The sequence below is a fragment of the Stegostoma tigrinum genome, chromosome 13, assembly GCF_030684315.1.
Source record: "Stegostoma tigrinum isolate sSteTig4 chromosome 13, sSteTig4.hap1, whole genome shotgun sequence".
Taxonomy (NCBI): domain Eukaryota; kingdom Metazoa; phylum Chordata; class Chondrichthyes; order Orectolobiformes; family Stegostomatidae; genus Stegostoma; species Stegostoma tigrinum.
Window position 1 is genome coordinate 48,312,462 of NC_081366.1, and position 26,322 is coordinate 48,338,783.

The 26,322-nt window shown below is 42.3% G+C and overlaps 1 protein-coding gene across 5 annotated transcripts in view; it reads left to right on the forward strand.

Moving 5' to 3' along the window:
* The window catches only part of arhgef37 (Rho guanine nucleotide exchange factor (GEF) 37), a 411,845-nt gene that overhangs the window by 240,169 nt on the left and 145,354 nt on the right, over positions 1 to 26,322 (forward strand). For all 5 annotated transcript variants that reach the window (XM_048543924.2, XM_048543923.2, XM_048543921.2 and 2 more), the window contains one exon: positions 18,894 to 18,984. The gene's annotated coding sequence lies outside the window, so the exon portion shown is untranslated. The remainder of the gene's footprint in view (positions 1 to 18,893; positions 18,985 to 26,322) is intronic.

The window sequence follows — 26,322 nt, forward strand, 5'->3', positions numbered from 1 at the left end:
GAACATGTTTTCTGTATGAATTTTCAGTTCATTTACAGAAAAAATTAAGCACTTGCTAAAACACACCAGACACAACTGTTGAAGATACCAATCATAGAGTCATCTCAAGGCTGTGGATGCATTTTGATATTGGCATTTAGGGTTGCTACTACTGATGAAGATATCCATGCATACATCCAGAAAGCAAGTTCTGCATATAGCCATCTCTATGACTGCAACATGACATTGGCATTAAGCTGAAGACTAAAATTAAACTCTGCCATGTCATTGTTGTTAACATTGTGCTGGATGACACAGACCTTATATTCTAGAGGCACCACATCATTTGCCAAAGTCACCTAAGCTCCATCATGATAATTCTGTGATAGGTCAACATCACATAAAATAAAATCCTTCATCACGTTGAGCTCAATAGGTTTAGAAAATTCAACTTAAACAGGCAGGTCATGTCACTCCCAGGGTTAGTACAGAATCAACATGCAGATCTTATATGGGAAACTGTCTCAAGGAACAACATCAAAGTGGTCAGAACAGTGCAACAGTACAAGGATACCCTAAAAATGAGTCTTACAAATTTCTGCATTGCATATCTCCTTTCTTGGAAAAACACTACGGCTGACTAGCCTATGTGGAAGTAAACTCTGAGACTATATATGTGTAGACACAGAACGTTTTGAGGACCATTTATGCCAAAGTAGCATCTGACAAGCCCAGGGAAAAGTCAGAGGTGGTGCAGCTACATACATTTATAGATATTCCCCACCGCCACCCCCAAACCCGAGGGCCTTATGAAGAAATCAAGGTGTTCTCAAGTTTTGTTCAAGTATTATTCATAATTCTGTTACATGCAACAGTTATAATTCAGAACTTCTGATCATTTATGATTGTACATTACATTACTGCCTAAAAATTAGCAAGACATTGTTGTAGGTGCACTCTGTCTCTTTTGAAAGGATGTCACAAATAAGGCCTATTAACTCTTTTTTGAACAATTAAAATGTAATCCGTTATCTCATACATAGCCTTACAGAGTAAAATAATGAACAAAATTATTGATATCCAGAACAATTTCAAGTATCAAAATGGCAATTAGTGGTAAGAAGACTACGGAACCAACTTCATGGATTTCTGAACAGTATTACATGCTGCAGCAAAATCACTGCTCAGCTGATTTTAAATTTTCTTTACTCATTTGTGGGATGTGGACGTTGCTGGGTGGCCAGAATTTATTGCCTATTCCTAGTCAAGCTTGAGAAGGTGGTGAGCTGCCTTCTTGAATTGCTGCAGCCCAGCTGTTGACCCGCAATGCCATTAGAATGGGAGTTCCAAGATTTTGACAGTGAAAGAATTGCAATATATTTCCAAGTCAGGATGGTGAGTGGCTTGAATGTGAACTTGGAGTTGGTAGTGTTTCCATATATTTGTTTTCCTTTGACCTTCCAGATGTAAGTGGTCTTGGGTTTGGAAGGTGCTATCCTCGGATCTTTGGTGAATTTCTGCAATGCATCTCATAGATAGTACACACTGCTGCTGTTGAGCATTGTTGGTAATGTGAATGGATGCTTCTGGTTGTAGTGCCAATCAAGCGGGCTCCTTTGTCTTGGATGTTGCTAATCAGCTTGAGTGTTGGAGCTGCATGCATCCAGGCAAGTGGGGAGTATTCCATCATTCTCCTGTAGATGGTGGACAGGCTTTGAGAAGTCAGGAGGTGAGTTACTTGGCACAGTATTGCTACGCCCTGACCTGGTCTTAAAGCCATTATGTTCATGTGGTGAGTCCGGTTGAGGTTCTGGTCAGCAATAACCACCAGAATGTTAATAACAGGGAATGCAGTGATGGTAACACCATTGAATGTCAAGGGTGGTGGTTAGATTGTCTCTTATTGGTGATGGTCTAGGTCTGGCATTTGTGTGGCATGACTGTTACTTGTCGCTGGTCAGCCCAAACCCAGATATTGTCCAGATCCTTGTTACCTTTGGACACGGACTGTTTCAGTGTATGGCGCTGAACAGTCTGCAATCATTGGCAAACAATCCCTACTTCTGACTTTATGACAGGGGGATGTACATTGATGAAACAGTTGAAGATGCAATCATTGGCGAATATCCCCATTTCTAGTCGTATGATGAAGAGTAGGTCATTGAAGGAGCTGAAGATGGTTGGGCCCAGGACACTATCATGAGGAACACCCTCAGAAATGTCCTGTAGCTGAGATGACTGACCTCCAACACACAACCATCTTCCTGTGTTTGACCCAAAGCTGTAATAAGGTCAGGAGCTGAGTGGCCTTGGCAGAAGTAAAACTGGGTGTCACTGAGCAGGGGTTATTGTTCAGCAGGTGCTTTTGGATGATGCTGTTGGTGACACCTTCCACAACTTTACAGATGATCAAGGGTAGACTGAAGGGGCGGTAATTGGCCATGTCCTGCTTTCGATGTGCAGGACATACCTGAACAATTTTCCACATTGTCACCTAACTACTGGAATAGCTTGTCTAGGGGAGTGGCAAGTTCTGGAGTGCAAGTCTTCAGTGCTATTGTTAGAGTCTTGTCAGAGCCCATAACCTTTGCAGTATCCAGTGTCTCCAGCCAATTCTTGATATCATGTAAGTGAATCAGATTGGCTGAATTTTGGTATCTGTAAAGCTGGGAACCACTGGAGGAGGCCAAATCGAATCATCCAGTCAGCACTTGTGGCTGAAAAACGACTGCAAGTGCTTCAGTCTTATCTTTTGCACTGATATGCTTGGTTCTTCCATCATTGAGGATGGGGACGTTTGTGGAGTCTCCTCCTCCAGTGAGTTGTTAATCATCCACCACCATTCACAACAGGATATGGCCGGACTGCAGAGCTTAGACCTGATCTGTTTGTTGTGAAATTGCTTAGCTCTGTCTATCACTCGCTTCTTATTCTATTTAATGGCTTCATGAGGTTGACACCACACCTTCAGCCCTCCTGCACTCTTCTTTGAACCTGTGTTGATCTCCTGGCTTGATGGTAATTGTTGTGTGGGGGATATGCAGGTACATGAGGTTACAGATTGTGATGGAGTACAATTCTGCTGTTGTTGGCCTGCAGCACCTGATGGATGCCAAGTTTTGACATACTAGATCTGTGCGAAGTGTGCCTCATGTAGGACAGTGATAGCACCACACAACACGATGGAGTTTATGCTCAGAGTGAAGTTGGGACTTCGTCTCCACAAGGACTGTGTGGTGGTGGCTCTTAGTGATACTGTCATGGACAAGTACATCTGCAACCGGCAAATTGGGAAGGATGAGGACAAGTGTGTTTTTTCTTGTTGGTTTCCTCACCACCTGCCACTGAACAGTTTGATGAGTAGTACTGTGCTGAGCCACAATAAAATTCCCCATCCAGAGTACATTTTGTATTCTTGCCATCCTCAGTGTTTCCTCTAAGTGTTACTGAGTATGGAGGAGTACTGATTCATCAGTTGAGGGACGAAAGTACATGTAATCAGCAGGAAGCTTCATTGCCCACGTTTAACGTGAAGCCGTGAGACTTTATGGGTCTGCAGTCAATGTTGGGGATTCTCAGGACAACTCCCTCTCGACAGTATACCACTGTGCTGCTATCTCTGCCAGCACTGTGCTTCCAGTGCAATAGGACATGCCTGGGGATGGTGATGGTGGTGTCAGGCACATTGCCTGTAAGGTATGATTCTGTGAGTATGACTATGTAAGGCTATTGCTGAACTGGTCTGTGAGACAGCTCTCTCAATTTTGGCTCTGGTCCCCAGATGTTGGTAAGGAGGACTTTGCAGAGTCAACAGGGTTGCTTCTGGCGTTGTCTTTTCCGGTGCCTGAGTCAATGCCAGGTAATTCATCTGGTTTCAATTCCTCAAGGCTTCAAGACTTTATAGTGATTGGTACAACTGAATAGCATGCTAGGCCATTTCAGAGGGCAATTGAGAGTTGACCACATTGCAATCATGTGTACGTCAGACCAGGTGAGGATGACAGATTTCCTTCCCTGAAGGACAGTCGTGTGTCAGGTGGGTTTTTCTGACAATCGACAATGATTTAAGAATTCACAGATTGTTAATTCCAGATCTTTTGTTTTTGAATTCAAATTCCACCATCTACCATGACTTGATTTGAATCTGGGTCCCCAGAACGTTAGCTGAGCCTCTAGATTAATACTCAGGTGATAATACCTAGTCTAGCAATTTTGAAGCTAGAAAAGTAATAGTTATTGCAGATTTTTTAAATCCATTCAATTTCCCAACAGATTTCTGTACCTTCCAGACTTTGTGGTGTTGTCCTTTGCTTCATCATGCTGATCACAGTGATTGAGAATGAAATACGATGAGTGGTAACCAGTATTACAAATGACCTTCTGAAATTGCATGTTATACGGATTTATATTTATTTAAAGCAGCAAATTTAACACTTTATCCTAACTCCGCTGATTGAACTCCATTTTTCCCTTAACATAACTCCAGATAATTTAAACAAAATTTATAAAGAACATTGACCGGGTATCAGTTAGTTGAGCTTTTGATCATGATCAATTTTACGAAATGAAAATGAATCGTTTAGACTACTTTCCTTGCTTTTGTAGAATTAATATTTAATGTGATGAAATGGAGAATTGTCAGTCAGTGTCTTCATTATGGAAACCTAGAGAATATGCCATCTCATTATGATCTCAGTGGAAGAACAAAGGATTCACTGTTACATTAACTGTGAAAGGGATGCTTCCCTCTTAAAACTATTCATGTGCAATTGTCGTAAGTTGCAAATAGAGGAAACTTTATATCATTACAATTTTGAAGCAATGATTGCCTTTTTTCACAAATGGTTACTGAGAATACTAATATTACACTGAGTAATATCTATTTTAATACGGTTAACTCATTTGCTTTAAATGCATTGTTGCCTCCAAAGAGTATGTGATTATTACATGATAACTTTTATGTGATTGAATATTATTATTTCCAGCAGCAATTTTTAAGCTTTTTTGTTGATTTATAATATGTTGATTCCATACTGAAAATATTATACTTATTGTTCCGTGTACTTAATATCTGATTTTCAAAATATTGGTGACACCTTAGATAATCTCATGTCTTGTCAACATTCACCAATCTCTCTGTCACAGATGAGCCTGTCCATAATATTGTGTTGTAGAAATAACCACTGATACCTCAGACACAGCCTTTTGTTGGCACTACCTGTGTTAAATGGAACAGACTTAAACAGGTCCAGTAATGCAAGACTGGACATCCATTGGGCATCGTGGACCATCAACAGCAACTGAATTGTGTTCAACCACAATCTGTTACCTCATGGCCTGACAGATTTTCCCATTTGTGCGAGGGAGAAGGATTCACATTTTTGGATCATTGGAATCTCTTCTGGGATAAAAGTGACCTGTATGAGAAGGACAGATTGCACCTGAATTGGAAGGGTACTAGTATACTGGAGGGGAGATTTGCTAGAGCTGCTTGGGAGGATTTAAACTCGTAAGAGGGGCGGGAGAGAGTGAGGAAAGAGATCAGTCTGAGTTGGGAAAAGGAGCAAGTCAGAGTGAGGGCAGGCAGGAACAAAGCAGAGAATGAGGTAGGACTGATAAATTAAACTGCCTTTATTTCAGTGCCTAAGGCCTAACAGGTAAGGCACATGATCTTAGGAACCAAGGGACTGGGATATCAGCAATTAACTGCAGGATTGACAGGACTGCCAGCTTAATATTAACATTATAACTGTGCTTAGGGAGGATATTCGTGGGACTTCATCCAGGGAAGTTATTTGGGTGGAACTGAGAAATACAAAAGGGGTAATCATCTCAATAGGATTGTACTATAAAACACGCAATATCAGTGGGAAAATTGAGAAACAAATTAGTAAGGAGATCTCACTTATCAGTAAGAATAATAGGATGGTTATGGTGAGGGATTTTAACTTTCCAGATATAGACTGGGACTGCCATAGTGTTAAGGACTTGGTTGCAGATGGATTTGTTAACGGTGTACAAGAACATTTTCTGATTCATTGTACAGATGTACCAACTAGAGAAAACAAAACTTGACCTACCGTTGGGAAATAAGGCACATCAGGTGACTGACGTATCAGTGGAAGAGCACTTTGGGGTCAGTGACCATAATTCTATTAGTTTTAAAAAACAGTGATGGAAAAGGATAGGTGGATCTATAAGTTGAAGTTCTAATTTGGAGAAAGGCCAATTTTGACGATATTAGGCAAGAATTTTCAAAAGTTGATTGGGGGCGGACGTTTGCAGGTAAAAGGATGACTGGAAAATGGGAAGGATTCAAAAATGAGATAATGAGAGATCAGAGACCATATGGTCCTGTTAGTGTGAAGGGGAAGGCTGGTCGGTATAGGGAATGCTGGGTGACTAGAGAAATTGAGGTTTTGGTCAAGAAAATGAAGGAAGCATATGTCAGGTATAGCCAGTAGAAATTGAGTGAATCCCTAGCAGTAGGAGTAGACTTATGAGGGAAATCAGGAGAGCAAAAAAGGGAGATGAGATGGCTTTGGGAAATAGGGTTAAGGAGAATCCAAAGGGAGTATACAAATACATTTAGGACAAAAGGGTAACTAGGGAGAGAATAGAGTCCCTTGAAGATCAGTAAGGTTGTCAATGTGTGAAACTGCAGGAGATGGGAGAGATACGAAATGAGTATTTAGCATCAGTGTTTACTGTGGAGAAGGCTATGGAAGCTAGAGAATGTGGGGAAATAAATAGTGACATCTTGAAAAATGTATCAGAGATAATGGGAACTGCAGATGCTGGAGAATTCCAAGATGTTAAAATGTGAGGCTGGATGAACACGGCAGGCCAAGCAGCATCTCAAGAGCACAAAAGCTGACGTTTCGGGCCTAGACCCTTCATCAGAGAGGGGGATGGGGAGAGGGAACTGGAATAAATAGGGAGAGAAGGGGAGGCGGACCGAAGATGGAGAGTAAAGAAGATAGGTGGAGAGAGTGTAGGACCGCAACTTTCCCCCCACAGTGATCGAGAACGCCCTTGACCGCGTCTCCCGTATTTCCCGCAACACATCTCTCACACCCCTCCCCCGCCACAACCGCCCCAAGAGGATCCCCCTCGTTCTCACACACCACCCTACCAACCTCCGGATACAACGCATCATCCTCCGACACTTCCGCCATTTACAATCCGACCCCACCACCCAAGACATTTTTCCATCCCATTCCCTGTCTGCTTTCCGGAGAGACCACTCTCTCCGTGACTCCCTTGTTCGCTCCACACTGCCCTCCAACCCCACCACACCCTGCGGCACCTTCCCCTGCAACCGCAGGAAATGCTACACTTGTCCCCACACCTCCTCCCTCACCCCTATCCCAGGCCCCAAGATGACATTCCACATTAAGCAGAGGTTCACCTGCACATCTGCCAATGTGGTATACTGCATCCACTGTACCCGGTGCGGCTTCCTCTACATTGGGGAAACCAAGCGGAGGCTTGGGGACCGCTTTGCAGAACACCTCCGCTCAGTTCGCAACAAACAACTGCACCTCCCAGTTGCAAACCATTTCCACTCCCCCTCCCATTCTCTAGATGACATGTCCATCATGGGCCTCCTGCACTGCCACAATGATGCCACCCGAAGGTTGCAGGAACAGCAACATATTCCGCCTGGGAACCCTGCAGCCATATGGTATCAATGTGGACTTCACCAGTTTCAAAATCTCCCCTTCCCCTACTGCATCCCTAAACCAGCGTAGTTCGTCCCCTCCCCCCACTGCACCACACAACCAGCCCAGCTCTTCCCCCCCCCCCCCCCCCCCCACCCACTGCATCCCAAAACCAGTCCAACCTGTCTCTGCCTCCCTAACCGGTTCTCCCTCTCACCCATCCCTTCCTCCCATCCCAAGCCGCACCCCCAGCTACCTACTAACCTCATCCCACCTCCTTGACCTGTCCGTCTTCCCTGGACTGACCTATCCCCTCCCTACCTCCCCACCTATACTCTCCTCTCCACCTATCTTCTTTACTCTCCATCTTCGGTCCGCCTCCCCCCCCTCCCTATTTATTCCAGTTCCCTTTCCCCATCCCCCTCTCTGATGAAGGGTCTAGGCCCGAAACGTCAGCTTTGGTGCTCCTGAGATGCTGCTTGGCCTGCTGTGTTCATCCAGCCTCACATTTTAACATCTTGAAAAATGTCCATGTTACAGAGGAGGAGGTGCTGGACAGCTCAAAACATGGATAGATCCCCAGGATCCAATCATGTGTACCCGAGGTCTCTCTGGGAAGCAAGGGAAGTGATTGTTGTCCCTTGCTGAGATATTTGTATCATCGGTAATCACAGGTGAGGCGCTGGAAGCGTGGAGGTTGGCTAACGTGGTGCCAGTATTTAAGAAAGGTGGCAAGGAAAAGCCAGGGAATGATAGATCAAGGAACCTGACATTGGTGGTGGGCAAGTTGTTGAAGGGAATCCTGAGCGACAGGATTTAAGTGTACTTGGAAAGGCAAGGACTGATTAGGCATTGTCAATATGGCTTTGTGTGTGGGAAATCATGTCTCGCTAACTATATTGAGTTTTTGTTTGAACAAGTAACAAAGAGGATGATGAGGGCAAAATGGTGATGGATCTGTATGGACTTCAGTAAGATGTTCAACGAGGTTCCACACAGTAGACTGGCTAGTAAGGTAAGATCATATGGTATGGATGGAGAACCAGCTGTTTGGATACAAAACTAGTTCAAAGGTAGAAGACAGAGGGTAGTTGGGACGGTTGCTTTTCAGACTAGAGGCCTGTGACGAGTGGTGTGCCACAAGGATTGGCCCTTGCTCCACTGCTTTTTGACATTTATATAAATGATTTGGATATGAACATAGGAGGTATGGTTAGTAAGTTTGCAGATGGCACTAAAATTGGAGATGTAGTGGACAGCCATGAAGGTTACCTCAGAGTACAACAGTATCATGATCAGATGGGCCAGTGGGCTGAGGAGTGGCAGGTAGAGTTTAATTTAGATAAATGTAAGGTGCTGCGTTTTGGAAAAGCAAATCGGGGCAGGGCTAACACACTTAATGGTAAAGTCCTGGGGAGTGTTGCTGAGCAAAGAGACTTTGGAGTGCATGTTCATAGTTCTGTGAAAGTGGATTCAAAGGTAGACAGAGTAGTAAAGAAGGTGTTTGGTATGCTTACCCTTATTGGTCAGTGCATTGAGTATAGGAGTTGGGAGGTCATGTTGTGTACAACCACAACATTGGTTAGGCCACTTTTGGAGTATTGCGTGCAATTCTAAACTCTCTGCTGTAGGATGGATGTTGTGAAACTTGAAAGGATTCAGGGAAGATTTTCAAGGATGTTGCCAGGGTTGGACAGTTTGAGCTATATGGAAAGGCCAAAATAACTGTGGCTATTTTCACGAGAGCATCGGAGGTTGAGGGGTGACCTCATAGAGGCTTATAAAATCATGAGGGGTGTGGATAGAATAAATAGGTTAGGTCTTTTCTCTGCGGATGGAGGAATCCAAAATTAGAGGGTTTAGATATCACAGGCCTAAGGGGTAACTTTTTCACACAAAGGGTGGTACATGTATGGAATGAACTGCCAGTGGAAGTGGTGGAGGCTGGTACAATTAACATTTAAAAGGCATCCGGATGAGTATATGAATAGGGAATGTTTGGAGGGATATGGGCCAAAGGCTGGCAAATGGGACTAGATTTATTTAGGATGCCTGGTTGGCATGGATGATTTGGACTGGAGGGTCTGTTTCTGTGCTCTACATCTGACTCTATGACTCTGTGACCATTATCGTGAAGACGGGAAATCAATTCCATCCAAATGAAAAGTGCAGTAGTGCATGATAGGAGTAGTATCTAAAAATGAATTGGCAACCTAGTGAGGCTGTAGCCATTGACTACTTGCATGTCCAAAAGTATACATGGTAAGCACTGTGCAGAAGCGCTAATCCAGAAACTTGGATACATCTAATTCCAGGCCTGTTGTGTAAACGTAAAATTTTGATGGTGTTATGTACAAGGGCCGTACTGTGCATGTGCAAAGAAAAAGCTCAATATTGAAACTGAGTTCAGCAGGGGAAGAGGATGTGGGGACGGGGCCATGGCTGTATCTCTCCCTAACCCTATCATTTAAAACCGTGTTCCTATCTCCACCTCACCCCTTCACACTGCCAACCCCATTCCCCCACCCTTATTCACAGCTCTATCCCCTTCCCCTTCCCCTCCCATTACTCCACACCCTTCACCACTGTTCATAGCCACATCCCCTATCCTTTCCACTCAACAAACCCATTCTGTCTACACTGCCACATCCTCTTCAAACCCAAAACTGTTTAAATGCACATATATAAATTTAAGCTGTGCATGGTGCATGCACAGAGTGCCTGCAGACACGGCCTATGCAATACGCAATAGATAGAGCTAAGTGATCCAAAAGTTAACAAATGATACCCCAAATACTGCCACATTCGGTTATGAATGATAGCCTCTTGTTAGTTGTTTCAATTATGTACTGAGGTATGAATATCACATCCCCAATGATGGAAGAGTCCTGCACATTAGTGCAAAAGATGAGATTGAAGTATTTGCATCCACTTTCAAGTACTCACTGAATGAACCATCTTCATTTTCTCTTGAAAATCTCAACATCCCAGATGCTAGACTTCTTCCAATTTGATTCACTTTGTTTGACATGAAAGAATCAAGTAAAAAGACAGGATATTGCAAAGACTATGGGTCCTGACAACATACCGGAAATAATACTGAAGACTTGTGCGTCAAAATTAGCCATACCACTAGCCAAGATTTTCCCATGCAGCTACAACACAAGCATCTATCTGACTATGTGAAAACCTGCCCAGGTATGGTCTATGCAGAAAAAAATCCATTTCCTGCCAATCGTTGCCTCCTCAGTCTACTCTTGACCATTAGTAAAAAATGGAAAAGATTGTCGACTGCTGTAACGTGGCACTGACAAAAGAATAAGCTGATCGCTGATGTTTAGCTTTCAACCAGCCACTCAGCTCCTGACTCATCACAGCCTTGATCTAAACATGGACAAAAAACTGAACTCCAGAGGGAAGTTGTGAATGACTGCCCATGATATCTAGCCAGCATTTGACCGAGCATGGTGTCAAAGAGCACTAGCAAAACTAGAAGCAGTGGAAATCAGGGGTAAAGCTCTCAGTTGGTGGGAGTTATATCTGGCACAAAGGAAGATGGTTGTGGCTCTTGGATTTGAATTATCTTAACGCCAGGACATCTCTGAAGAAGTTATAAAGTCATAGAATCAGACAATTCCTCAATGTTCTTTCTGTGCCTTTTAGTTCAGGGGTAGGGACTGTAGGGTTCTGGTTGCAGTCATTTTCTGATTTTTAAGTGGTGTGAATCACCCGTAGATCCTTGGTTCCTGACACCGGACTTATTTAGGGAATGTGAAATAAAGAAGGTAGTAGATGGATGTTTTGGGGCAGAAGAAATCTCTGCGTTTGTTTATCAATAGAAAAGTAAACATAATACAAGAAACATAGTTAAGTGGAATAAACAGGGAAATTGACACAATCAACAATACAGAGGACAGTGATACTATTAAATACTCTATGAGCTAGATTAAACAACACTATAACCTTAAAACAAGAATTTTAACCACAGAATCTTTAATCAGTCTTCCCAACCTTGGTGTCCCAATGCAATGTCACCACCCGCCTTCCCCTCCCCGTTAGTTAGGCCAGAATTTGGAGTCTCTGGAGTTTCATCCGGGAAAACAGTTTTAAAGTGTGCCCAGTTGCTGAGGTTCTCATTATCGGATCTCTTGGTTTGGAAGAGGCCTGTGCCTGGAAGTATTGTTTGGCTTCCCCTTTTTGGATGTGTTTTGTACCGTAAGGGCCCTTGGTCTGTCTTCCTTGTTCTTGGTCCTCGGTTCGGCCTCTGTGGTTCTTGGCTCTGAAGCTGCTTTTTGGGGGTGGAAGCCTGTGGGGAAGCTGTTCATGCAGGAGCTTGTTGTTGAAAAAGGCTGTTTCCCAGGTGAAGTTGGGTTGGCAGTTAGATAGACTGTGTGCCCTGTTATCTGCCGTCACATCTGAGTCGTTCTGTGTTTTTGGTGCTTCTTCTGAAGTTGATTAGCTTCTTGATCATTAAGAGTATGTGTGAATGGACTTCAGTTGAAGTTGAATGTCCAACATCTCTGTGAATGGATTTTGCTTGAAATTGAATGTTTGGTATCTTGGAAGGCCCCATGTTGTCTGTGCTGAGTTGCCTGCTGTTTAAAAGCTGTCTCAGGCTAGAGGAGCAAATTACTGTAGATGCTGGAATCTGTACTGAAACCAAAAATGCTGGAGATCACAGCAGGTCCAGCAGCATCCATTGAGGGAAAGCAAGCTAATGTTTTAAGTCTAGATGTTGAGTCTTCTTTAGAGTCATCTAGACTCAAATGTTAGCTTGCTTTCTCTTCATTAGCTGCCTGACCAATGTGTTCTCCAGCAATTTTTTATTTTCAGCTTGGGCTAGTGTCTTGTTAGAATCGGTTGAGGCCTCTTTTAGAGTGGAGGTGTAAATTGAAACTGAACAAAAGTCCCGGACAGAAATACTCATTCTGCTGGCTGTCGTGTGTAATTGCTGCAGCCTCATCAGTTCAAGGTTTTGCCCAGTATTTTAGATGTTCGAAAAGTCCAGGGTCTCGTTCAGTGATTTAGATAATGGGGATTTTTGCTTGATCCCACAAAGCACTACCACTGGTGGCATAAGAGAACTATCCGTGTGTAAATGTTGTGGCTGCAAAAGCAGGTCAGAGATTAGGATTTCTGTGATGAGCAACTCAAATCCTGCCTCCCCTAAAGCTTATCTTTCATCTACAAGACAAAAGTCAGAAGTGTGATGGAATATTCTTCACTTGCAAGGATGAGATTTTTTTCTTCATTCAGGGATGTAGGCTTTGCTTGTTAGATCGGCATTTATTGCTAATCCCTAATTCTTCTTGAGTGGGTGGTAGTGAGCTGCTGCCTTAAACCACTACAGTCCACGTGGTTTAGGTATGCCCACAGTGCTGAATGGAGGAAGTTTGTGGACTTTGATCCGGCAACAATGAAGATAATGATTGTTTCCATTTCTGTTTCTGTTTCTTTTCTAGCAAAATGCTAGAAATTTGACTCTAACTAAAGCAAAGTGTCTTGCTTGATTGCTGCCTCTCCATTCATCACAGATGCACTATGGTAGAAGTGTGTGCCAAATACACTGCGTTGCAGCATCTTACCAAGGCTCCAAACCTCCAACCTCAACCATCTAGAAGGACAAGGGTAAGCAGATACATGGGAACACCACCTGCACTACTGCATTCTATTCCTCGCTGTGTTCCATCATCCTTCTGTACTTTGTATAGTATGGTCTGCCTGTATTGCATGCAAAACAAAACTTTTCACTGTACCTAAGCACATTTGGCAATAATAAATCAAATTAAGTTCCTCTTCAAGCTTCACAATATCGCAGTTCCTTCATTGTAACTGGGTCAGAAACAATATTGCAGTTCCTTCATTGTAACTGGGTCAGAAAATCCTGGAACTTCTTCCTAACAGCACTGCGGATGTCTTTACTCTGCAAGGACTGTTGCAGTTCAAGAAGGTAGCTCACTATCATCATCTCCAGGGTAATTAAGGAGGAAATAAATGCTGGCCTTTCCAGTAATGCCCACATCAGATGGACAAATGAAAAGCCTCCAACAACTTAAACTATTCTTTCATCTTATCAACACCCTTCCAATTCACAGTTATATTCATACATATATCCTTTCTGTCTATTTCAAGAGAGTATATAGGTATAAAGGTGTGGACTGTTGGAGGTACAAAATAACTAGGTAAATGCATGGCAGATGCAGTATAACATGAATAAATGTGAGGTTGTCTATTTTGGTAGTAAAAATAGGAAGGCGGGTTATTATTCGAGTCATTGTAAATCAGAAGAGGGGAATGCTCAATGAGACTTGGGTGACCCATGAAAGTCAGCATGCAAGTGCAGCAAGCCGTAAAGAAGGCAATGTATGATGGACTCCATAGCAAGAAGATTTGACTACAGAATGAAAGAAAGCCTTGCTCCAATTATCTAAGGCATTGGTGATGCCACAGATGGAATATAGTGTGAGCTTTGGTCTCCTTATTTTGAAGAAGGATGTTCTTGCTACAGAGCGATTGCAGTGAAGGTTTACCAAATTGATTCCAGGGATGGCAGGACTTGTGTACAAGGAGAGATTGAGTCAGTTAGGATTGTATTCCGTGGTGTTCAGCAGAATGAGGGAGGATCACATAAAAGTCTATAACCATCATGGATGTGTCATATCCTAATATTGTTCCACATGTGGACTGAAGTTATCTTCAGACACGTAAAAGAGACATAAAATGTTGGAATGTTTTGGGTTGAAAATCAACAGCTTAAGATGTGGCAATGACAGTACTGATTGCACAACAGAGGTGGCACTACAGAAAATATATAAACTAAGTGAAAGCAAGGCATGTGGGAAATGGATTAAGCATGAATGTAAAAAAGACAATGGTGATAAACAGAGACCTTACCCAGGAAGTAAAAACTGATGTAAATGGATAAACTTCAGAACGAGTGAAAAAGTTCATACACCTTGCACAGATTAATACAGGCAATAGACAGTGTGATTATGTAATATAAAGGAGAGTTAAGATAGCAAAGGACAGCTTTGTCAAAATGAAGGACTTATTAATATCAAAAAATCTTAACCTGAATCTTGGGAAAAGAATGTTGAGGTGCTTTCTTTGTCATCTATGTTGTATGCCTCAGACGTATGGATAAAAAATGGATTATTGATCAGTTAAAAATGCACTCAAGGTCTGGGTATGTAGGAGATCATCCTACCAATCCAACACATGAATTGAGGAATTTATCTGCATATATGAAAGACAACTGTTTAAGCGTTAGAATTAGCTAGAGAGAGAATATTAGAGCATAGTATCAATGAGAGAAAGATACAATATTTTCATCTCGTCATTTGAGTGAATAGTAAATAGAATTATTATAAGGAAAGATTGGTGAATGAAGGAGAGGGAATCAGAGGGAAATTGATTTTGGCCATATGTTTGACTACATAAAGTAGTATAGCACAGGAACAGGCCCTTCAGTCCACCAAACAATGTGCTGCCCGTGAATCCATTCTAATCTAATCCCATCTGCATACACAAGGTCTGTATCCTTCTGTTCCCTGTCTGTCTGTGTGTCTGTCTAAATGCCTCTTAAACTTTGCTAATGTATCTCCTTCTACCGCCTCACCTGACAGCGTGTTCCAGGCGCTACCTACCTTCTGTGTAACAAACATTCCTCACGCATCTCCCTTAAACTTTTCCCCTCACATCTTAAACCTGTGGCCCCTGGTATTTGATGTTTCCACCCTGGGGGAAAAAGACTCTGCCTTTCCATGCAGCTCATAATTTTATATATTTCTATCAGGGCACACATCAGCCTGCGATGCCGTCACAAAAACAATCCAAGTTTGTCTGGCTTCAGAAAAGTTGCCAACATAATCAAAGATCCCTCCCATCCCTGTTATATTCTCTTTCACCCTGTTCCATCAGCAGAAGATACAAAAGTTTGAAAACATGTACCACCAGATTTAAAACCGGCTTCTTGCCCACTGTTATCAGACCGATGAACAAATTTCTGAGTCATGGAGATATATAGCATGGAAACTGATCCCTTAGTCCAACTCATCCATGCCAACCAGATATCCTAAATAAAACTATTCCCATTTGCCAGCATTTGGCCCATCTCCCTCTAAACCCTTCCTATTCATATATCCATCCAGGTGCCCTTTAAATTTGTAATTGTACCAGCCTCCATCACTTCCTCTGGCAGTTCATTCCATACATGCACCACTCTATGCATGGCAGTTGCTCCTTAGATGCCCTTTAAGTCTTTCCCTCTCACCTTAAATCTATGCGCTCTAACCTTGCTAACCAGTCTACCATGAGGAACCTTGTCAAATTCCTTACTGAAGTCCATATAGATCATGTCCACCACTCTGCCCTCATCAATCCTCCTTGTTACTTCTTCAAAAAACTCGGTCAACTTAATGAGACTCAGTTTAACATATTGATCAGATGGGCCAATGGGCCAAAGCCATATTGAGTATCCCTAATCAGTTGTTGCGTTTACACGTACATGTAAATCCTGTCCCTCAGGTTTCCTTCCAACAACTTGCCCACCACCAACATCAGGTTCACTGGTCTATAATTGCCCGGCTTTTCCTTTACTACCTTTCTTAAATAGTGACACCTCATTAGCCAACCTGTATTAGAGTTGAACTTTCTCTGTATCTTCTCTGTATGTGTAACACTATATTCTGCATTCTGTTCTGTTATCCTGAAGTTCTTATGTAAGGTTTGATTTGTCTGGTCAGCATACAAAACAATACTTTTCACTGTATCTCAGTACATGTGACAATAATAAATCAAATCAAATCAAATCAACCTTTCCTAAATATCTAAAACATTCCAATCCAGGCAACATCTTGATAGACCTTTACCAAAGCCAATTACTTCCTATAGTTTGACGAACAGAACTGTACATGGTTCTCGACATGTGGCCTAACTAAAGTCTTATCAAACTGCAACATGTCTTGCCAACTCTGTGCTGAACGATAAAGATAAGTATGCCATACACTGTCTTTGCCACCTTCTCCACTTGTGTTGCGACTTTGGGGGAGCTTTGGACTTGCACCCCAAGATCCCTCATAAATCCATGTTCCTAAAGGGTCCTGCCGTTTACTGTATATTTTCCTTATGTATTTGACCTCCAAATTACATCATGTCATGTTTGTCCAGACAGAACTCCATCTGCCCAACTTTCCAAGTGACCTAATCCCTACTCTGTTCTTTGATAATCTTCCTCGCTACTCACAACTCCAACAGTTTTTGTGTCATCTGCAAAATTAATAGTCAGACCACTTATATTTTCTCCTCAGTAATTTATATATATTACAAATAATAGAGGTGACAGCACTGATCCTTGAGGAACACCACATGGATCCCATGTGACTTAATCTTATAGACCAGTGTGCTATGAGGGACCTTGTCAAAAGGTTTAGTAGAGTCTATGTGGAAAGTATAATGACAGCACAAGACAAAGATAGAGATCTGTGGCAACCCACCTTCTGGGAAGAAGGTGATACCAGCAAAAGTGCTTTGTCACAAGCCCAACTTGGTGAATGATGTTGGAGAAATGCAGATATTTTCTTCTACTTTTATCAAGATGTCCGGTTTCTTTTTGTTTTATTCAATAATGTGAGCATTACTGGCTGGGGCAGCATTTATTGCCTGTCCCTGACTGCATTTGAGAGGTGATGTTGAACTACCTTCTCAAACTGCAGCTGTCCATGTACTGTAGGTAGACCCACAATGTTCTTAGGGAGAGAATTCCAGGATATTGACCGTGCAACAGTGAAGGAATGGTGCAATATTTCCACATCAAGATGTTGAGTCGCTTGCAGGGAACTTGCAGCTGGTCGTGTCCCCATGTTTTTGCTGCCCTTATCCTTCTGGATGGAAGTGATTGGAGCTTGGAAGGTGCTGTCTAAGAGTCTTTTGTGAATTTCTGAGAGTGCGTCATATTGATAGTACACACTTCTACTACTGGACATCGGTGGTGAGGGAGTGAATGCTTGTACGTGTTGTACCAGTCAAGTGGGCTGCTTTGTCTTTGTTAGCATAAAGCTTCTTTAGTGTTACTGGAGCTGCACCCATCCAGGCAAGTGGGAAGCATTCCATCAGACTCCTGACTTGTGCTTTGTAAATGGTGGACAGGCTTTGGGGATTCAGGAGGTGAGTTGTTTGCTGGAGTATTCGTAGCCTCTGACCTGTTCTTGTAGCCTCTCAAATTGTCTCACCCACTTGAGTTTTGGGTCTTGGGTAACCCCAAGGATGTAAGTAGTGGAGGATTCAGTGATGGTAACACGACTGAACATTGAAGAGTGGTAGTTAGATTGCTTGTTATTGAAGATGATTATTGCCTGGCACAGGCGTTACTTGGCACTTGTCAGCCTAAGCATGAATATTGTCCAGATCTTGTTGCATTTGAACCCAGACTGCTCCAGTATCTGAGAAGTTTCAAATGGTGCTGACCATTGTGCAATCATTGGCAAATATCCCCATCTCTGATCTATAATGAAGAGAAGGTCATTGATGAAGGAGCTGAAGATGGTTGGGCCTAGGACACTACCCCAAGAAGCACTTGCAGAGATAGCCTGGAGGTGAGATGACTGACCTCCAGCAACCATTACCATCTTCCTGTGTAGCAGATATGACTCTAATCAGTGAAAATCAACTGTTATCAAGGTGAATATTATGTTTTGTGGTTAAAATTATCATGAAGGACTTAAGTTTCCTGCATTATGATGTGTAACATTCAAAGGTATGAAAGTATAATCACAGTATCACCTATAGGTGCATGCTGTTCTGTTGCATTTTCTCACTACTTTTAATATATAACAGACAGATGTACAGTAATCAGCAACTTAAAAAAGTTAGAAACTGTCTAAAAATAACTTCACTGAATCAAACTCCTACAGTTAATTTTAAAAGAAATAGCCTAAATAATTTTTGACCATGTCCAAAATGTTTTATTAATGGAAAAGTGAATTTCTTATAACAGCAACTTCTGTTAAGGGCAAGATGTTTTTTAAAAATCCTTTTGTAACTTTCAGGCTATTACAAAACCATTTTGACATAACTTAATATGTATTCATGAATTACATTCTGAATTTGTTCTGAGTGATAATCCTATATGGCATCTTGATGTTTCACACAAGCTTCTCAGTTTACAACACAACAAACACACATTAGGAAAATAAATTGTATATGATTCTTGTGTCATGAATATAACTGAACTTGTGTTTATACTTCCTTTAGGTGATCTACTTTTCATTCTGAGGGAATATGCCACTATGAAATAAAAACTTATGTGGAATCCCTGAAATGGCAAGGAAAAAGAACATTGAAGGTAGGCAGTAGGTCTTGAACCAATTTATTCTGTTTCATCTACGATGAAGTGATTGTATTTCACTTGGAAAGAAAACAAAAAGGATTTATGAACTGATTCCAGTTGAATATTTTTATTAAAAGTGTAACATTTACAAGGACTTTGCCAGGATTAGAGGGTTTGAGATATAGGCAGAGACTGGATAGGCCAGGGCTGTTTTCCCTGGAGCATTGGAGGTTGAGAGGTGATCATAAAGGTTTATAAAATCATGTGGGGCATGGATAGGGCAAAGACATTTTCCCAGGGTAGGGGAGTCAAAAACTAGAGGGCATGGGTTTTAGGTGAGAGGTAAAAGATATACAACGGACCTGAGGGGCAACTTTTTCACGCAGAGGCTGGTGCATGTTTAGAAGTGGTGGAGGCTGATACAATTGCAACATTTAAAGGGCATCTGGATTGGGCGTGAATAGGAAGCATTTCAAGGGATATAGGCCAAATGCTGGCAAAAAGAACTAGATTAATTTAGGGTATCTGGTTGGCGTGGATGTATTGAATCGATGAGCCTGTTTCTGTGTTGTACAACTCCATGACTCTCTCACATATGCTGGAAATCTGCAAAAAAGAGGTGCACAACACTTGATATTAAAGGCCAGGAACATGCACAGTGTGTTGTTTTCAGCAAACCCAAAACATTTCCAAAGCAATTTTGCTTAGCTGGGTGCAGAATGCTTGTGAATGACGGATCCGTCTGCAGTCAGGCACGGGTAAAACTGGCAGAGTTTGCTATGCAGGCTCTCCACGTGGATGAAGTGCAGCCCACCCACCACCATTTCAATAAAGTAGTGAAATGAGGTTTTTAGGTAACCATTAGTTGATTTCTAGGAAGGAAAGCTGCTTTCCACCTTTCCCTTCCTGAGCTCAATCGTGGGGGAGCCACAAATAAGGAGACACCCAAGCTGCACCCTCCAGCCTGATCCAAACTAACCTCCAGAATTGGTCGGGGGTAAGGAAAGAGGGGGCTAGTGTGGGAGCATTTAAATTATATTCCATTGAACATTTCAAGTCAATGAAATTCTAGGTTGGCCTCCATCTGTATCATACTTTCACCAGAATCCTGGTGAATTGTATAACTAGGCCTTTAGGTAGGGCTCTAAACTAAATTGTGGGGATGTGTATTCAGTTGCATGAAAAATTATGAAAAAAAATGTTCAAATGAGGGGGGCTCAGCAGAGGTTATAAAAGTTTCCAGAGGAAGTAATAGGACAGAATATGGAAAAAGTCAGGAATCTGACTTCACGAACAGCAGATAAGGGGACAGCTATTTGAAGGGGAGCAGTCAAAACAGGACTTAAGTGTTGTATTACAAAACAAGGTAAATGAGCTTGCAGCACAGAATGAAATTGGCAGGTACTGTGTAGGTATCACAGACATGTAGCTGCAAGAGGATCACAGCTGGGAACTAAATATTCAAGGATACATGTCCTATCAAAAGGACAGGCAGATGAACAGAGTGGTCAGACTTGCCTTGTTAGTAAGAGATTAAATTAAATTGAAAATAAGAAGTGATACAGAGTCGGTAAGCATAGAATCTGTTTGGGTAGAGTTGAGGAACCACAAACTGAAAAAGACCCTGATAGGAGTTGCGTATAGGTCTCCTAGCAGTAGTCAGGATGTTAGGAAGAAAATAAATCAGGAGCTAGAAAAGCCATGTCAGAAAGGCTTTGTGATAATCATAGGTGTTTGCCAGTATGCAGCTGGGCTGGTAAAATCAGGTTAGAAGTGGATCTCAAGGAAAGGAATTTGTGGAATGTCTGAAATTTTTCACAGCCACCTGTGGTAGCCACTAGGGAGCAGACAGTTATGGATTTGGTGATGGGAATGAGGTAGACTTGATTCGGGAGCTTAGGGTGAAATAAGACCTGGGAGGCTGTGACGATTATATGATGGAATTCGTCCTGCAGTTTGAGAGGGAGAAGTTAGAATCAAATATAACAGTACTACAGTTGAGTAAAGATAACTACAAAGACATGAACGATGAACTGGCCATAGTTGATCAGAAGGGGAGCCCAGTAGGGCAGAGCAACAGTGGCAGGATTTTCTGGGGGTAACAGCACAGTAGAAATTCATCCCAGGACAGAAGAAACATACTAAGAGGAGGACGAGGCAACCATAGCTGACAAGGGAAGTCAGAGACAGCATAATAAACGAGAAAGCATGCAGTGTGGTGAAGATTAGTGGGAAGCTAGACGATTAGGAAGCCTTTTAAAACCAGCAGAATGATAACCAAAAAAAAGTAATAAGGGACTCAGGAGTTGAAATATGAGAGTAATTTAGGTAGTAATATAAAAATGTTCGTAAAAGTTTCCTTTAGGCCAACTGAAAGATGAGAGAGGTAACAGTAGAAATTAGACCACTGGAAAATGAGACTGGAGAAGTATTACTGGAGAACAAAGAAATAATGGAGAATCTGAGTAAGTATTTTGCATTCGTTTCAGAGTGGAAGATGCCCCCAGGTCACCAGATCTTCAAGAAAATCAGCGGGTAACAGTAAAAGTAGTGGCCATTACCAAAGAGAAGGAGATGGGGAAACTGAAATATTTGAATGTGGCGAAATCACTCAGATCAGATAGACTATATATCCCAGAGTTCTGAGGGGGATAGGTGAGGAGATTGTGGAGGCACTGGTGGTGATCTTTCAGGAAACATTGGAGTCGGGGAGGGTCCCAGAGGACTAGAAAATGGTTAATGTATTACCCCTTTTTAAGAAGGGAGGGAGGCACAAGACAGGAACTGTAGGCTGATAGGCCACACCTCGGGTGGGAAAATTTTAGAGTTCGTTATTATGAAGGATGAGATTGCAAAGTATTTGGAAGTCCATGGTAAAATAGGGTTAAGTCAGTATGGATTTCATAGAATCGTGAATCATACAATCCCTATAGTTTGAAAGCAGGCTAGTCAGCCCATCGAGTCCACACTGAATCTCCGAAGAACATCCCACCCAGACCCATCCTCCATGTTGTCCCTGTAACCCTGTATTTCTTGTGGCTAACACACCCAACCTACAAATCCATGGGCACTATGGTCAATTTAGTATGGCCTGTACACATAACCTGCACATGTTTGGACTGTGGAAGGAAACCTCAGCACCCAAAGGAAACCCACACAGACAAGGGGAGAATGTGCAAACTCTACATAGACAGTTGCCTGAGGCTGAGTTTGAACCCAGTTCCCTGACACTATGATGTAGTAGTGTTAACCACTGAGTCACCGCACTGCTCCAGATTTGTCAAGGGTTGGCCATGCCTGACAAATGTTCTAGAACTCTTTGAGGAGATAACCAGTACGTTAGGCAGAGGAGATCCAGTAGATATGATCTGTTTCCAGAAGACCTGTGACAGGGTGCCACACAGGAGGCTACTAAATATGATAAAAGCCCATGTTGTATGGGACAAGCTACTGTCTTGGATTGACTGGCAGAAGGCAAAGAATGGGGATGAAAGGGTTGTTTTCAGGATGGCAGCCTGGTGACAAGCAGAGTTTTGCAGGGGCCTATATTGGGACCACAACGTTTTTTTGCTAAGTTTGCAGATGACACACAGATAGGTGGAGGGACAAGTAGCGTTGAAGAAGCACGAAGCCTGCAGAAAGACTTGGACAGGCTTGGAGAGTGGGGAGATAAGTGGCAGAAAGAATACAATGTGGGACAGTGTAAGGTAATGAATTTTGGTAGGAAAAATAGAAACATAGAATATTTTCTAAATGGGAAAAGATTTTGGAAATCTGAACACAGAGAGATTTACTAGAAAGTTGTAGAGTTATACAGTGCAGAAACAGACCCTTTGGTCTAACTCATTCATGCAGACCAAGTTTCCCAAACTAAACATTTGCCACTCAGTCATTGAGCCACACAGCACAGAAACAGACTTTTCAGGTCCAACCAGTCTATGCTGAACATATCCCAAATGAAATAAACCTCTCCTGCCTGCCGTGGGCCCATATCCCTCCAAACCCTTCCTATTCATGTACTTATCTAAGTGTCGTTTAAACATAGTAACTGTGCCTACATCCATCATTTCCTCTGGATGTTTATTCCACATGCGAACCACCCTCTGTGTTTAAAAAAAAATGGCCCTCATGTTTTTTTTAAAATTTCAGTCTTCTCAGAAATTTAGAAAAAAACATAAGGGGCATTTTAAAAAAAATGTGCCTGCAATCTTGAGATATCCTGCCATTGGGAAAAGATACCTACCATTAACCCTATCTATAGCCTAAACCTCTGTACTGTCACCTCTCAACCTTGTAAGCTCCAGTTTAAAAAAAAATGTCCTGGTCTATCCAACCTTTCTTTATAACTCAAACTTCCCATACCAGCAATATTCTGGTAAATCTCTTCTGAACACTTGTAGCTTAATAATATCCTTCCTATGACAGGACAATCGAAACTGGATGCAGTACTCCAGAGGAAGCCTCACCAAAGTCTTGTACAATCTCAACATAACTTCCTACCACCTCTGCTCAAAGGACTGGGCAATGGAGGCAAGTGTGTCAAACACCTTTTTAACTACCCTGTCTATATGATGCAAACTTGAAAGGCCCCACCATTAATTGCATAAGTCCTGTCCCTACTTGTTGTACCAAAGTGCAATACCTCGTAGTTATTCAAATTGATCTCCATCTTCCATTTTTCAGCCCTTTGACCCATTTGTTCAAATCCCTCTGTAATCTTAGAAAACCTTGTTCACTGTCTACTATGCCCTCAATTTTGGTGTCATCTGCAAACTTACCAACCATGCCATCTATATTCTCATCCAAATAATTTGTTTAAATGACAAACAAAAGAGAACTCAGAACTGATCACTATGGAACACTGCTGGTGACAGGCCACCAGTCTGAAAAGCGTCTTTCTGCCACCACGCACTGTTCTCCTTCTGTTAAGCCAATTATGTATCCAGTTAAGAACTGCAGTTGCTAGACATCAGAGTTGATAGTGTTGAGCTGGAGGAACAAAGTAGGTCAGGCAACATCAGAAGAGCAGGAAAGTCAATGTTTCAGGGTTGGGACCCGTTATCAGGACTCATCAGTTTCCTCCCTCAGAAAAGACCTCACTGGGTCTCTCTTCCACTGCAGCACCCTGGAAAACTCGTCCACCCTTAACCTCTTTGACCACATCCTGAAACAAACCTGTTGCTACAGCTACGCCTCCTTTCTCAGTACCTGCCTATGCAGCCGGCTCATCCCCCACGGACTCTTAAACAACATTCAGACCACCCCACTTTGGACCAAACCACGAAAACTATTATCTGCCTCCTAATGAAGGGTCCTGACCCGAAACATCAATTCGCCTGCTCCTCTGATGTTGCCTGACCTGCTGTGTTCCTCCAGTTCCACTCTGTATCCACTGTGTATCCAGTTGGCAAACTGACCCTGAATATTATGTGACCTAACTTTAATAATTAGTCTCCCCATGTGGAATCTCAAAGGCTTTACTAAAGTCCAAGTAAACAATGTCTACGGCATTACCCTCAACAATCTTTCTAGTTAATTCCTCAAAAAACTCACTCACGTTTGTGAAACATGATTTTCCTCATATAAAACCATGCTAATTATTCCTAATCAATTTTTGTCCCTCTACATGTTTATAAATCCTATCTTTTAGAATCACCTTCAACAACTTATCCACAAACGAAGTCAGACTCACCAGTTGATAGTTCCCTATTTTCTCTTTGCAACCGTCCAGTCATTAGGCACCTCACTCATAATTACAGTTGGTGTTATTATTTCTACAAGGGGCCCTGAAATTTCCTCTCTCACTTGCCACAGCATTTTGGGATACGTTATATCAGGTCCGTGAATTTATCCACCTTTATGTTCTCTAAGACCTCCAGAGCTTCCTTTTGTTTCATGTCAACTGTTTTTAAACATGAATATTTGTTTCCCTGAGTTCCCTAGCCTCTATTTCTTCCTCCACAGTAAAAGCTAATGCGAAATATTCATGTAATATCTCTCCCGTCTCTAGGGTTGTACACAAAGATGCCCTCTTTGATCTTTACTGGGCCTTACCTTCTCACTATTTACCCTCTTACTCTTAACATACTTGTAGAATCTCTTAGTATTAGCCGATAAGGATAATCCGATCTCATATTCCCTCGTTGTTCCCTGATTTCCTTCTTCAGAATACCCCTACACTCTTTATATTGATTAGGAGAATCATTTGAATCCATCCCTCTCAACCTTTCCTGCTCATTTATGTATCTAACTGTCTTTTAAATGTCATAACTGTACCTGCAACTAATACTTCCTCAGTTTATTCTGCATGTGAACCACCTGATGTGTAAAAAGAAAAGTTGCCCTCAGATACCATTTAAGTCTTGCTCCTCTCACTTTATTCCTTCTAATTTTGAACTCTCTCACCGAAAGGAAAAGAATTTTGCTATTCACCTTATTTACACTGCTCGTGATTTTATACACCTCTGTAAGGTCATGCCTCTACCTCCTACACTCCGGTGGAAAAACTACCAGCCTATCCAGCCACATCTTATAACTCAAACCCTCCAGTCCCTTGAGAGCCATAGTTCATGATTTCCTTAAGCCTAACATGCATATTCAGTTGGCAGTTAGGAAGGCAAATGCAACGTTAGCATTTGTTTTAAGAGGGCTAGAATACAAGAGCAGAGATGTACTGCTGGTGCTGTATAAAGGTCTGGTTGTTCTGTATTTGGAAAATTACGAGCAATTTTGTGCCCCGTATCTAAGGAAGGAAATGCTGAAATTGGAGATTTACAAAATGATCCTGGAGGTGGAGGGCTTGTCATATGAGGAGTGGTTGAGGGCTCTAGTTTTGTGCTTGATACCATTTAGAAGGATGAGGGGGGAGCCTGATTGAAATGAACAGAATACTGAGAGAGCTGGACAGAGTGAATTTGGAGAAGATTTTTTCCACTAGTAGGAGAGACTAGGACCCAAGGGCACAGCTTCCGCGAAGGGACAACTTGTTAGAACTGAGATGAGGAATTACATCAGCCAGAGGGTGGTTGATCTGTGGAACTCATTGCCACAGAGAGCTGTGGGGGCCGAATCATTGAGCTTACGTCTGACAGAGATAGATTTTTGATTGGTAAGAGGATCAGCAGTTGTGGGGAGAAGGCAGGAGAGTGGGGCTGAGGAACATACCAGCCATGATCCAGTGGCAGAGCAGAGTCTGGACCGAATGGCTTAACTCTGCTCCTGTACATTGCTGTCTAATGGAAGCACCATTTGCCATGTTTGATGTGAGTGCCAGTGTGCTGGTCATAAGGCAGGTGTATTACACATTTGATGCTTTTGGCTTTACATTGCAATAGGCTATGTTGTGATGTATGG